Source organism: Cheilinus undulatus, linkage group 12 (genome assembly GCF_018320785.1).
Source record: "Cheilinus undulatus linkage group 12, ASM1832078v1, whole genome shotgun sequence".
Taxonomy (NCBI): Eukaryota; Metazoa; Chordata; class Actinopteri; order Labriformes; family Labridae; genus Cheilinus; species Cheilinus undulatus.
The window spans coordinates 35,399,226-35,411,209 of record NC_054876.1 but is presented as its reverse complement, the minus strand read 5'-3'; the positions used below and the strand labels follow the sequence as shown (position 1 = coordinate 35,411,209).

Sequence of the window (11,984 nt, the reverse complement as noted above, 5' to 3'; positions counted from 1 at the left end):
TTACTGTAAATATTCTAAAGCAGTCTGTAAGTTCTACAATAAAGAGAGCATCTTTTCACTATGACACATTTATTTACTCTGAACACAAAGGCCTTTTTCAAAGAAACCGCTTCTAAGCGGTGTTAAGAGCGTACAAATAACTTGAGAGAATCAGCTTCTACCAGCCGCACTCCAACTTGTCAGAGTCTGAATGCCATAAGGGGATCAGAGATAACCGTCTATATAGTGACACCCAATGGGCAAACAGTGCAACTACAGTTACTCAGGGACGACCATCATCACAGAAAGAGCTGCAGGCTGTCACAATATTAACACAACAGCTCCTTAGTGATGTGTTGTTTTGATCTACAGGGACTTCTGTCTCACATATTATTTAACATCACTGTTTTTATGCACTCTGCCTTCTCTGATTGTTTATTTTCCTGTTACATGTCATTATTTCAGTCATGTTTTAATTTACTGTACTCTCTGCCTCACTGTAAACAAAAACATGCCTTTCAGGATTTCTAGTGATTAAACAAAAGCTGAAAGAACAAATTAGTCCTCTGACTTCACTTTTTAACTGTTTTTATCCCAGAACTGTACATAAAATTGTTCAAAATTAACTACACTGTACCATTTGTTAGAAAAAAAATAACACCAGCTGAATTTGGATCATACTTTGGTTGTTTAGCAGGGTCATTTTACTCCCATAGTGTGGCAGACATCTCTTCTAAGTTTGAGCTTCCAACATTAAGCCTGATGACAATACTAAGCTTCATGTCCTCCTGGTTAACTCTTGTCTCATCTGCATCTCAGGAGTCAGAGAGGTTCTTGATTCTGGCTAATGAAGAAGACTTATAGGTCAGAACTTACAGCTGTCATTTTTCTACCTGGATAATATAAGTACTTGTGCTTCATTAGAATTTAAAGCCAGTGACTCACCCTGCAATTTAGCCCATTTAACTTTAAACCCCACTACTACAACCACCATGCTGCTCCCAGGCTACTTCTCAGAACTGTCAGTCTTGACAATAATCAACCGCAAAATAGACAAAAATCACTATAAAAGGGACACACAATATTTGATTTTTGTCAGTATCTGATAGTTTCAAATCCATTTTACCCACTACTATTGAAGATAAAAACACATTTTTGTGAAAAGAGCACCCAGTCTCTCCTGTACTAGAACTGACCTGTTTCTCTTAATGTGAGTCTGTTCATTTTAAAAACAAACAACACTAAGACAAGCAAATGCTTGTTTGCATTATATGCAAATGTATCTTTAACAACTAGAAAAGCACTCTGAGAGCGCAGACCTCCACCATTAGCCCTATCTGCCAATAGTAAAGAATCCTTTAAAAAAATTCCTGGATCCAGACGGTAATCCAGATCACTCCCAAAATCTAATCAATTCTTCCTTATGCCATTTCTGACATTTCCTGAACATTTCATCAAAATCTGTCCATAACTTTTTGAGTCATGTTGCTAACAAACTAATAAACTAACTAACTAACCAACTAACAAACCCTGCCCCCTGATCACATAACCTCCTTGGCGGAGGTAACAAAAGCGTTTTTATAGTAATCTTTACCAGTATGAGCAGCAAGTGAGGCAGCAAGCTGTCCAGCATGTGTTTCTTTATATGAGATAATTGAATCACTACTTAAGAAGAAGCCTGGCCAGAACAAAAGCCAGAGACTAGGACATATTACCACACAGACACTGAGCAAGGTATAAACATGAATGTAATAAAGCACATAATGTATATAGATCTGTAAATCATTATGCTTTATGCCAGTTCCTTCCTCTGGTTCAAAAGCTGGTCTGCTTTGCTTTCACACCATCAGCGAACTGCAGCAGGCTTCATTGGAGTTCCAATGAGTTTTCACACCACTCCAAATGAACCGGAACATCTGGGGAAATGGGTCAGGGTTCATAAAAAGTAGAACCAGCACCAAATGGCTATCACTCAAGCTTCATGCAACATTTTCTACAGTCTGTGGTAGTTCTACATTTGTCTAACACCCCAGATCAACTTCAAAAATCTCATATCAGTGGTTCTCAACTGGTTCCAGGACTCAAAAGTGAATCTGGGAGCCGTTTTCAGTGGGTTGTAAATGTGTCCAGCCAAAACAACAGGCTATGATGTACGGATGTCCTAAGCAGACATACATCAGTATGTTATTCTACTCCATTTTGCTGTGGACATGAATATGTTCTTATTTATCCTTTTATATTGTAATAACAAAGCTGTTTTTTATTATAACGTGATTATTTTTCACATTGTCTTGAAAGTAACCAAAATTAACATGTTATCACAGGAAACAGCAAAATAAAATGTATGACTGCATATCCTCTATGGGTTTGTGACATGTTATTCCTCCAGAACAACTTCAAACTGCAACATTTTTATGAAATAAATTTGAGTGATTGAACTATGTTCTGAAATTTGAATGGTGATGGATGAGCAAGTGTTTAATTTGCTCAAAGTAACTTAATAATGAAGCGCAAACATTAAACTGGCTAGTTTTTCTTCACACCACATCCATCCTACAATCCAGCAGCCCAGCAGCCCAGCAGCCGCAGTGCTTTCTGTGTGTTTGGACACACAACACGCCCACACTTTGGAAGCCCATTTAAATTCTTTTAGGGAGAATCTGGAAAAGAGAGAGCAAAAAAACAGTCCATCATTTAGACGTAGCAGGTGGATGATTGTGCACAGCTGACCGATCACACAGAACACGGTGACCGAAAGAGCATTCATGAGAAAGCCGATGTTCCTCATTTCCTAATTAGTGTTTGGATTCTGCTTCCTCGTGCAGCATCCGGCATTGTTGCAGCAAAGCAACAAAAAGTAGAGTTTAACCACAAAACCTTTGGTGTCTTTTCAGAGGAAACGGGTCTTTTAGCATGGGCTGCAGCCTGTGTTTATTCTCTAACAGTGAATAGCTGCGAGGTGTGAAGCTATGAATACTGTGAGGTCAACCTGCCGTGATGCAGTAAATACTAGTGGGGTTGGTCTGTAATGAGCGAGGCCTCAGGCCAGCACTCTATTCAACCATTTAACCAAAGAAACTGAACAGAGGACAGCAACAAAGACACACGTAAAAAAAGAGACGGCAAACAAAACAAGTAGCTAATTTTCATTGATCTCTCATTAATCTGAAACTTGCAGCCATACAGGCTGGGGAGTTAAATGAAGAGTTTAAAATATAGTGATGATGATGTGTAAAAATACCTGTCAGGCAAAGAACTGTTGAATGATCATTCCCGTCTGGGTCTTTAATTTAAAAAAAAAATATATTCTCATCATAACATTAATCCAGCTTTATTAGTTATCTGATTTTTTTCATGTCTTTTAAAAAATAAATCTAAACTGAATCAGCTCATCTTGCCTCCTCAAACCCCGCTCACACACACACCCATATCCAGTAACACAAGATGAAGTTAAAAAACGTCTATTAGTTAAGAGCGATAAACAGTTTGGACTTGACTACCTTGATGGAAAATCAATTAGAACTATTGCAGAGTACATTTGTGAACCCGTATGTCATATTTTTAACCTCAGCTTGAAGGAAGGTATTTCCTCCAAGCATGGAAAGTTGCAAAAATAATACCGATATCAAAAGACAATAGAAAAACTTTCACTGGGGAAAACAGCAGACCTATTAGTATTCTTCCAGCTCTTAGTAAAATCATGGAAAAACTTGTATCTTCTCAAATTTCAAACTATTTCTCTGTTAATAAACTATGTTCAGAGTTTCAACATGCCTACAAAGCTGGACACTCAACTTGCACTGCACTAACACACATGACCGATGACTGGCTGTACCAAATAGACAACAGGAATGTCGTAGGTGCCATACTGTTAGATTTTAGTGCAGCTTTTGATGTAATTGACCATACACTTCTATTGAAAAAAATCACAGCTTATGAGTTAGCTGTTAGGTGGATAGAGAGTTACTTAACTAACAGATCTCAGTCTGTGTATTTTAATGGTAGTTTTTCTTGTACAAAGAAGTTAGAATGTGGCATTCCTCAAGGTAGCTGTCTTGTCCTCTACTGTTTTCCATTTTCACAAATGATTTACCTCTAGTGTTAAACAAATCCTCAATTATAATGCACGCTGATGATTCAACAATATATATACAGCCGCTAACAACATAGACCAGTTAAATGACTCGTTCCAAAGAGATTTACACTGTGTATCAAACTGGGTGTCCAATAACAAGCTGTTTTAACTTATAGCTAAAACAACGTGTATAACTTTTAGCTTTAATCATGCATTAAAAAACAAGCTGCTTCTATCTCTGAACATAAAATGTGTGGATTTGGAGCAAGTGCATGAAATTAAGCTTCTTGGTGTAACCATAGATGAACAGCTAAATTGGTCTCGTCATATTAGCAGTGTTTTATCTAAAATGGGAAGAGCTCTGTCCAGCATTAGAAGGTGTGCATATTTTATGACAGATATTACAATCAGACAAGTTATTCAATCATTACTGTTGTCTCATCTTGATTTTTTGTTCTGTCATCTGGTCATGTGCATTTAGGAAAGACCTGCACAAACTCCAACTTATGCAAAACAAAGCTGCTCGTTTAGCACTTCGCTGTTCTTTTAGGACGAGCACCGATAGTATGCATGAAGCTCTGTCCTGGCTAAAAGTTGAGAACAGACTATCTGTGAAACTCTTAGTCTTTTTTCGTTGCATAATCACTACAACAAAGCCAAAAAGCCTTCATAGCAAGATCTCATACATCAAACAGCATACACAGCCAGGTCACACACAGTCATGTTGTTCTTGTTTCAAGAACTTGTGCAATGCAGAAAACAGTTATGTACAGGGCTTCCATTCAGTGGAATAAATTACCATGTACTTTGAAAAGATCTAACACCAAAATGCACTTTAAAAATGAACTTAGGAAATATATTTGTACAAGATGAACATGAGCTCTAAAACAGGTGATTCTCCACTGATTGTTATTTGTCTGTTACTATAGTTTTTATGTCATAACCATTGTCATTAACTGACTGTTTGAATGGAAAGTATTACCAGTGAGACATTCTTGCATAGGAAAAGGTTATATGTACTTCACTGTTTCCTCTGTTTTCCTTGTATTGAATCTACTGTAGTAGGTAATGTTGCAGTAAGCGTCGATATTAGCTTCTGAGTGGGTTGTGGCTTTTGATTGTGGGCGACCATGACTGTATGAGAACTAAATGTCGGATTCATTTTGAATATCCTATGTAATGTACATATCATATGTAATGTTGACTTTGATGGACCCCAGGAAGACTAGTTGCTACCTTTTAGCAACTAATGGGGATCCTTTTAACAAATAAACAAATAAACCTATGCATCCCTCGCCTTTCCTCATACACACTCAGAAATTCATCTGGTTTGCCTCCTTCTCTTCCTCACTGTGTCTCTGCTTTAGTGTTGTCATCAGTAGCCTATCTTTTATTAAATCACCTCATAACATACATCTTCATCATTTGTTTTCACCCAGGATCTGGTTTTAAAACCATTAAAGGAAGTTTGACGTTTATTAATTCCTGTTTAGAATCAGCGTGGGAATTTTACAGAGTTGTATCATAAATTCACAAACTAAACAATGGTAGTAGTTGATGTTCAATGAGAGAGGAGTGGCGTTTACGGGACAGACGTGATGAGAGTTTCTGTGCCGCGAGTGCGTGTGTGTCAGAGAGAGAGAGAGGCAGAGGAAGCGTACACCACACTCTTAACTGATATCTGATAAAACAGCTATCTTGAAGGTTAATTTGCTAATGTGTGACGGCCTGGTAAAGTTTATGTTTGGTCGACGTTGTGGTCTTGACTGGTCTTGATGGAAAACCTCGATCCCAGCCAGTCCAAGACGGAGACAAGACAGTAAAGATGCTCTTGAGTCCAAGACAAGACAAGACATTCACAATGGGCTCAAGACCAAAATCTGAAAGTTAGCCATCCCCCTACATACATAGCTGTACGTAAGAAGCCTGAAAGTGGCATCTACGTGCACATATCTATGCCAGTGCTCCATGAAATTCAAGGGCAGATCTACCTTGGCCAAAACTCCGGGGTTTAATTACATTTTAAAACTTCCTAGGTATACACCAATGAATCGATTTAACAGTAGTATCAGCTGACATCAGCCCTTCTACAAATAATGTGGCATGTTTGTCTGTTGTTTCATAGCGATTTAATGCAAGCATCAAGCACACCTAAGAGAACAGGGTTTTTTTTTAGGTACAAGTGACCTACTAACAAATCTGGTCTGATGTTGTGGTCAAAATAAGAGAAAATGTCAGCACTGCAGGAGCATTTCACCTAAAAAAGCCATGACTTCTACAAGCATTGGTATCAACACTGTAAACTGCAAATTATTTGGTGCTTACCAAGATTTTAAAACTTAGATTAAGAAGTGTTTGATAATTTATCTTGTTTTTAAAGTTCATTTTTTAATTTTTAGTGTGTAACTTCACAGTATAATCTTAAATCAAGCATGATCATATCTTTTTTGTCTCAATCAGTCAGGAAGTCCTTAAGGTACATAAATAACTGTTAAAATAAGCTACATTAGTCCTCTCACCAACAGTCTCATCTAAATAGATCTTGTTTCTAACCTGGCACAATGGATTTGTTTCACACATCCAGCTGGTGAACCACTCATAGACAGCGTTTGGGAAAGGGCAGAGCCTTTGGAAAAATACTCGGGGGGTGATTGGATGAATATTCTCTCTGTGACATCTTTACGGGCCAATCACAGCAACAAAACATGTGACGTAGCTGCTGCCGAACTGTGCGCCTGCGCCGCTTCCAAAGGAGTAAACTCCATAGAGAACTGCATAATGCCGGGAACCATGGTGACTGTAGACATGTCAGTACACAACTTTTGTCGTTTTTGAAAAGAAAACAACTCACTGCGGTTCTTTGTTCTTCTTTTAACAAAGAAATGTTGTCAAGTTCTGATAAAACTGGCGCTTTAGCAGCATCCACGCTAATGTCTTCCGCCATTATTGCACCGGACTCTTGTTGCTGTTTGCTTACATCACGACCCCGCCGCACCCGAAAGTACTGCCCCTCGATGCTGATTGGTCCTGTCACTTTCTAACCGGGTCCAAACGGTTCAGACGAGAGCTTTCCAAGAGTGATTTGCCAGTGAGAAACACGGAAATGGGCATATCCATCTGCTTTGCAAGGTTATCTTGTTTCAAGATTCAGTAATAAACTCAAGTTACTTGATTAAAGAATTACACAAAAAGCATCAATAAAAAATGCAATTTATTGAGTAGAATACTTCTGACTTCAAACACGTTAAAAAAATGGAAATAAACTATATAGCTTGATTTCAGTAGAAACATTAAGATGTATGGTCTAAAAATATGGACTGGTTTTAAGTTTTCTGGTGTAGTTTTAATATGGATTTAGACAAGATGAACCAACTTGTTTTAAGACACAGTTTAACCATACTTTACTAATATTGAGTATTTTTTTTCACTAAATTTGATAATATTTTTTTAGTACATTATTATAATTTTTCATCTTAATTTGCTAAAAGCAAGAAATTAAAGAAATTAATTTGCTTATATTTAGTACAGTTCACTTATTTTTAGGCTGTAGAAAGTTCAGTTTTAAGCAATGTCAGTTAAAAACCAGCATTTTCTGCTTATTTTAACCCTTTCGAAGGGTTCTGCTGACTTACTTACTTCTAGATTTATCAATCTTACTTCAAGATCTTATTAAGTCAAATTATCTTGCTGCATGGACAGATAATTTCACTAGTTTTGAGTACGTTTCTTCTCCGAATTTGTGTTTTTATCTTATATTAAGCCCCCTTTTTTGCAGTGTAATTCTAAACATCTGTATTGGCATCAGCCATGACTTCTACAATCAAGGCATCTCAAGTCCTTTCTGATCAGTAAGCAGTGTTTTCCTGTAGTATTTATAAAGAAAAATAACAAATTAGCTAATAAAAATTGGGTGACCAGGACTTCTATTTTTTTTACAATAGCATTTAACTAGCATTGATATCATTTGATGTTACATATGTTTAACAACAAGAGTAAATTATGACATCAAGATATATAAAAGTAGTCAAAAACTGTTACTACATTCAATAAAACAACCTAGAAGTGCTTTAGTTTACTTGTGGTTTTATGCAGAACAAGCTCTCAGTTTTCTACTAGCACTCCCACCTTTGTAAACAAGCTTTAGATGTAAATAAAGGAAGGGAAACTGAGCGAGAAGACACCTGTTTGAAACGCAGGTGACGACGCTTCATTTAAAAACAGTTGTTTAAGGCACTTCACCTCTTGACGCTTATGTTAAAGCCAAAGAAGAAAGCAAAGATTAGACTTCTTTTGTGCCAAAAGGCCTTAAACAAATTAATCTATTGCTGTTCATTTGACTGTGAAATCTCTAGAATCACTGCTTTTTAAAAACCAATGAGTGAGGCCGACCATTTAGCCCACCCTATGAAAAGTTTAGTGATAGTTAAAGCTAGTAAAAGATTAAAAATTTCAGCCTAGTGTGTCACAATTAACTTTTTAAAATACAGTTTTAAAATGTTTGTATTTCTAAAGTTAACTTCACAACAATAGCCTCTTCATTCACTCCTCTAAAAGGGCGTTTCCTTTGAAGAGCAAGCTGAGAGAAACAATTCTGTCAGGCCCCAAGCCTCAGTGAAGGCCTACAAAGGCTGAGCTGTGAAAGGACGAGGAGTCCTGAGAAATAATAGAAAAGCAAATGTTGAGAAATGAGAGCTGAGAAGAGAGGAAAATTTGATGGAATCTGTGAGGATAGTATAAATGCAGTTCCCAGGAGAGAGGGTGAAAACAAAGCGCAGCGGCCAGGGGTATCAGCTGAGGTCAAATTGTGTCAACCTGAGTTAGGTTCAGATGAGCGCACTGAGGCTGACCTGTGTACCAAGTGTAAGGCTGCACCGGCCTGTTTTAAAAGCCTGCTTTCATTGCAGCTCCTTGATGTCATTATATCTCCAGTGGGCCATGTGCTCATAGTTGACAGCCTCCTGGTTGGACGACTTCATTTTTTTCACAGTGAAAGCATTCGAGAAATCGGCCGCATTTGTGAAACAGCTTTTTGAAATCTGGTAACAAATTAGGCCATTCATAAATTCTGAACAATGACAAGAATTCAGTGTTTGGTCTATAACTTTCAATGGCTGCTTTCAGTGAAAAAGCAAAAGCATGAATGAACGGCCTCAGTGTATAGGAAGTGTTTGAAATATTTCAGTTATTAGAACAATTTGTAAATGGGATTAAAAATGAAATTTGTCTTCAGATGTCTTAGAAGCTTGAATTGCATTCTCAATACTAAAAGAATTGTGCAGATATATCCACATAATCGACTTAAAGGTCCTCAATAAGCAATAAATACATTAAAAATATCTGTTGGCATGTTTTAGCTACTTGTTTTAGCTAAATTTAAGCCTGTACAAATAGAATGTGTGATACAATTATTCAGTACTGCAATAACAATGTGAAGTGCAAAAAATATATCAGCTAGCCTACTCTTCATTGTTTTTAAGCAAATCTGCCTTTTTATATTAAACCCAACAGCTGTTTGGATTCTCTTTCTTCTCAAAATGAATCTAAAAACAGTTTTTCCAAATCAACACCGGCTGGGGTGGCTGTTAAAATCAACTAATGGAACAGAAGTCCCTATAGTCTTTGTCTCACTGATTATAGGGCCGACTTCCTGACGTCCCCTCTCCCTCTCTACCCAAATCTCCTGCTGCTCTAAAGCTTTCTTATAAAATTAAGACATAAAAGCACAAATACTATATCTAAAAAAGAAAAAGCATCAACAAAATCATGTGAAAATTGTTTGGAGCTAGCTTGAGCTATATCTGGATGGATCAAAATGCTGTGTATGAGACGGCATTGTGCTGAGGCCTCATCCAAAATGTGAAATGTGCAATTGCTAAGCTGGAAACACTGCTTTTTCATACAAAAAAACATTTATTCTGATAAATTCTGGCTGTTTAAAACCATGCAAAGCCAATGGATCAGCCAGATTTCATGTCTGTCATCCATCTTGCAAATCTACAAGCTAAAACAATTGTTGCCATTCAGACAATGACCAATCAGCCACTCATGAGCAGAAAGAGGTGCTGGTTTAGTGTGGTTCAGTTCTAATACAAGCCTTTAAACAATGGTGGTTGGTGAAGTTATTAGTGTGGATGTAGCCAGAGCAGTATGTTTTTTAAGATGTATTTTGGGGCTTTTTATGCCTTTTTCAATAGAGGACGAAAGTGGACATAATCTGTAACAGGGATGAGAGAGTGAGGAGATAATGCAGGAACGAAGCCATAGGCAGAGCTTGAACCTGGGCTGATGAGCATGGGGCGACCTAACCACCGGGCCAACTGTGCTCCAGTAGTGGCAGTTTAATCTGAACTGGTCTACGTTTTTCTCATTCAAAGAAAAGACAAGAACCACACTGAAAACTTTTTGTTGGTGGAAAAAAAACACGTTTGCTCTTCTCTCTACAAGCTTTGGCAAGAATTTTATTTACAACCTGTCACCGCTTTTGTCTAGAACAGTAACAGGTGTCTATCAAGCTCGGGTTATGTAGTTTACTCCTCGGGGTGGCACACGCTTACTGCATCATGACTTTTGTTGCTTTGACTGGCCTGTAATGAATGTAGCAGACAGTGTTGGTACAGTCACCTTCCATTTCTTTTACAAGGTTCAGTCTTCCACAAACACCATCTATTGCAAAGTTACGTCATTTAGCAGACACTTTTATTGCTATCCAGCTGCTGCCTAGATGGATAGAAAACAAATCCAATCCCATAGACCTGTGACACAGTCTGGCATGTTGGGCTGTAGGTTTTATTTTAAATGCTTCTTTCATAATGATGATTAAATTGCGATTAACTGTGAAGTAGGGCTAAACGATTTTGGAAAATAATCTAACTACAATTTTTTTCCCCTGTTTTTCGCAACAAACAAGCAAAAAATCATTCTCTGTCACAAACACATTATCTTTCTCATTTTTATTAAAAAAATATACAAAAAAGTGAAAGTAGGATTTTTTTTGCAAATTAATCTTGAAAAATTGGCACTTAGATGTTTGCGTGATGATGTGTAGAGCATACCTCTGCCTCAAAAATGCATTAAACTACTATTTAGAAACCCATTACAGGTGAAAGAAATATTGCCTCTACTGCAAATAGAAAATTGCAGTGGGAAACACTGCTAATAAATTTCCATTAATTGCCCAGCCCTATCGTGAAGCTCTAAAAATTAATTTCAAGAACATTAACGCTTCTTTCAAAAAATGACCAAAATAAACAAGCCACTATGAGATGCCTTCTCATCGCTCAGTCTTGCTATTACTTCACTGCACAACTTAACCAACAAAACCAAAACAATGCACAGTCTGATGTGTCCAGTTTGAAAACGAAATTTAATTTGTCAACAACTTTGAAAGCCTTGCCAGTTTTGATGATAACATAAAGACGCTTTGTGAATGTTGAGAGCTGCTAACTCTAACTTTTGACAGTAAAGGTGATCTAAGGACTAATCGGCCGACAGCTGTCTGAGCTTAAACGATAACATAAAGCATCAAGAGTTGACCTACCTTCTCTTGGCTGAGGCATCTGGACTACTTCTCCCATCACTGCAACTTCCTCACCTGCAAAGACATTTAGAGCAGCACATATAACACACCATGATAAATTAAAGATGACTGTTTAACTAAGGGATGTTCTCTATATAGCTTTATTTTAAGTGTAAATGCCCAAGTGGTTTATATGACATGTGCATGAGGCTGTTTAGTGCAGGAGAAGTGACAGTAATGAAGGGAAAGTTGACATATCCAGAAAAGCTTCATTTCCAGGTCCATTTATAGAAACAAAGATGCAGGCAAATTAAAAACTAGTAAGGCAAAACTACTTTTGATGTCTATATGGACCAGTATAGCTTCAAATAGGCTTTAAATTTATGAATGACCGTATACTAATTCGCTTACATT

General features: G+C 37.4%; 1 long non-coding RNA gene across 1 annotated transcript in view; it reads right to left on the bottom strand.

Moving 5' to 3' along the window:
• Positions 1-1,709: 1,709 nt before the first annotated feature.
• LOC121518650 overlaps positions 1,710-11,984 on the bottom strand; it is a 25,660-nt gene continuing 15,385 nt past the window's right edge. The window contains exons 3-4 of the long non-coding RNA XR_005992665.1: positions 11,592-11,645; positions 1,710-2,639 (exon numbers count right to left, since the gene is read on the bottom strand). This is a non-coding gene — a long non-coding RNA (uncharacterized LOC121518650). The remainder of the gene's footprint in view (positions 2,640-11,591; positions 11,646-11,984) is intronic.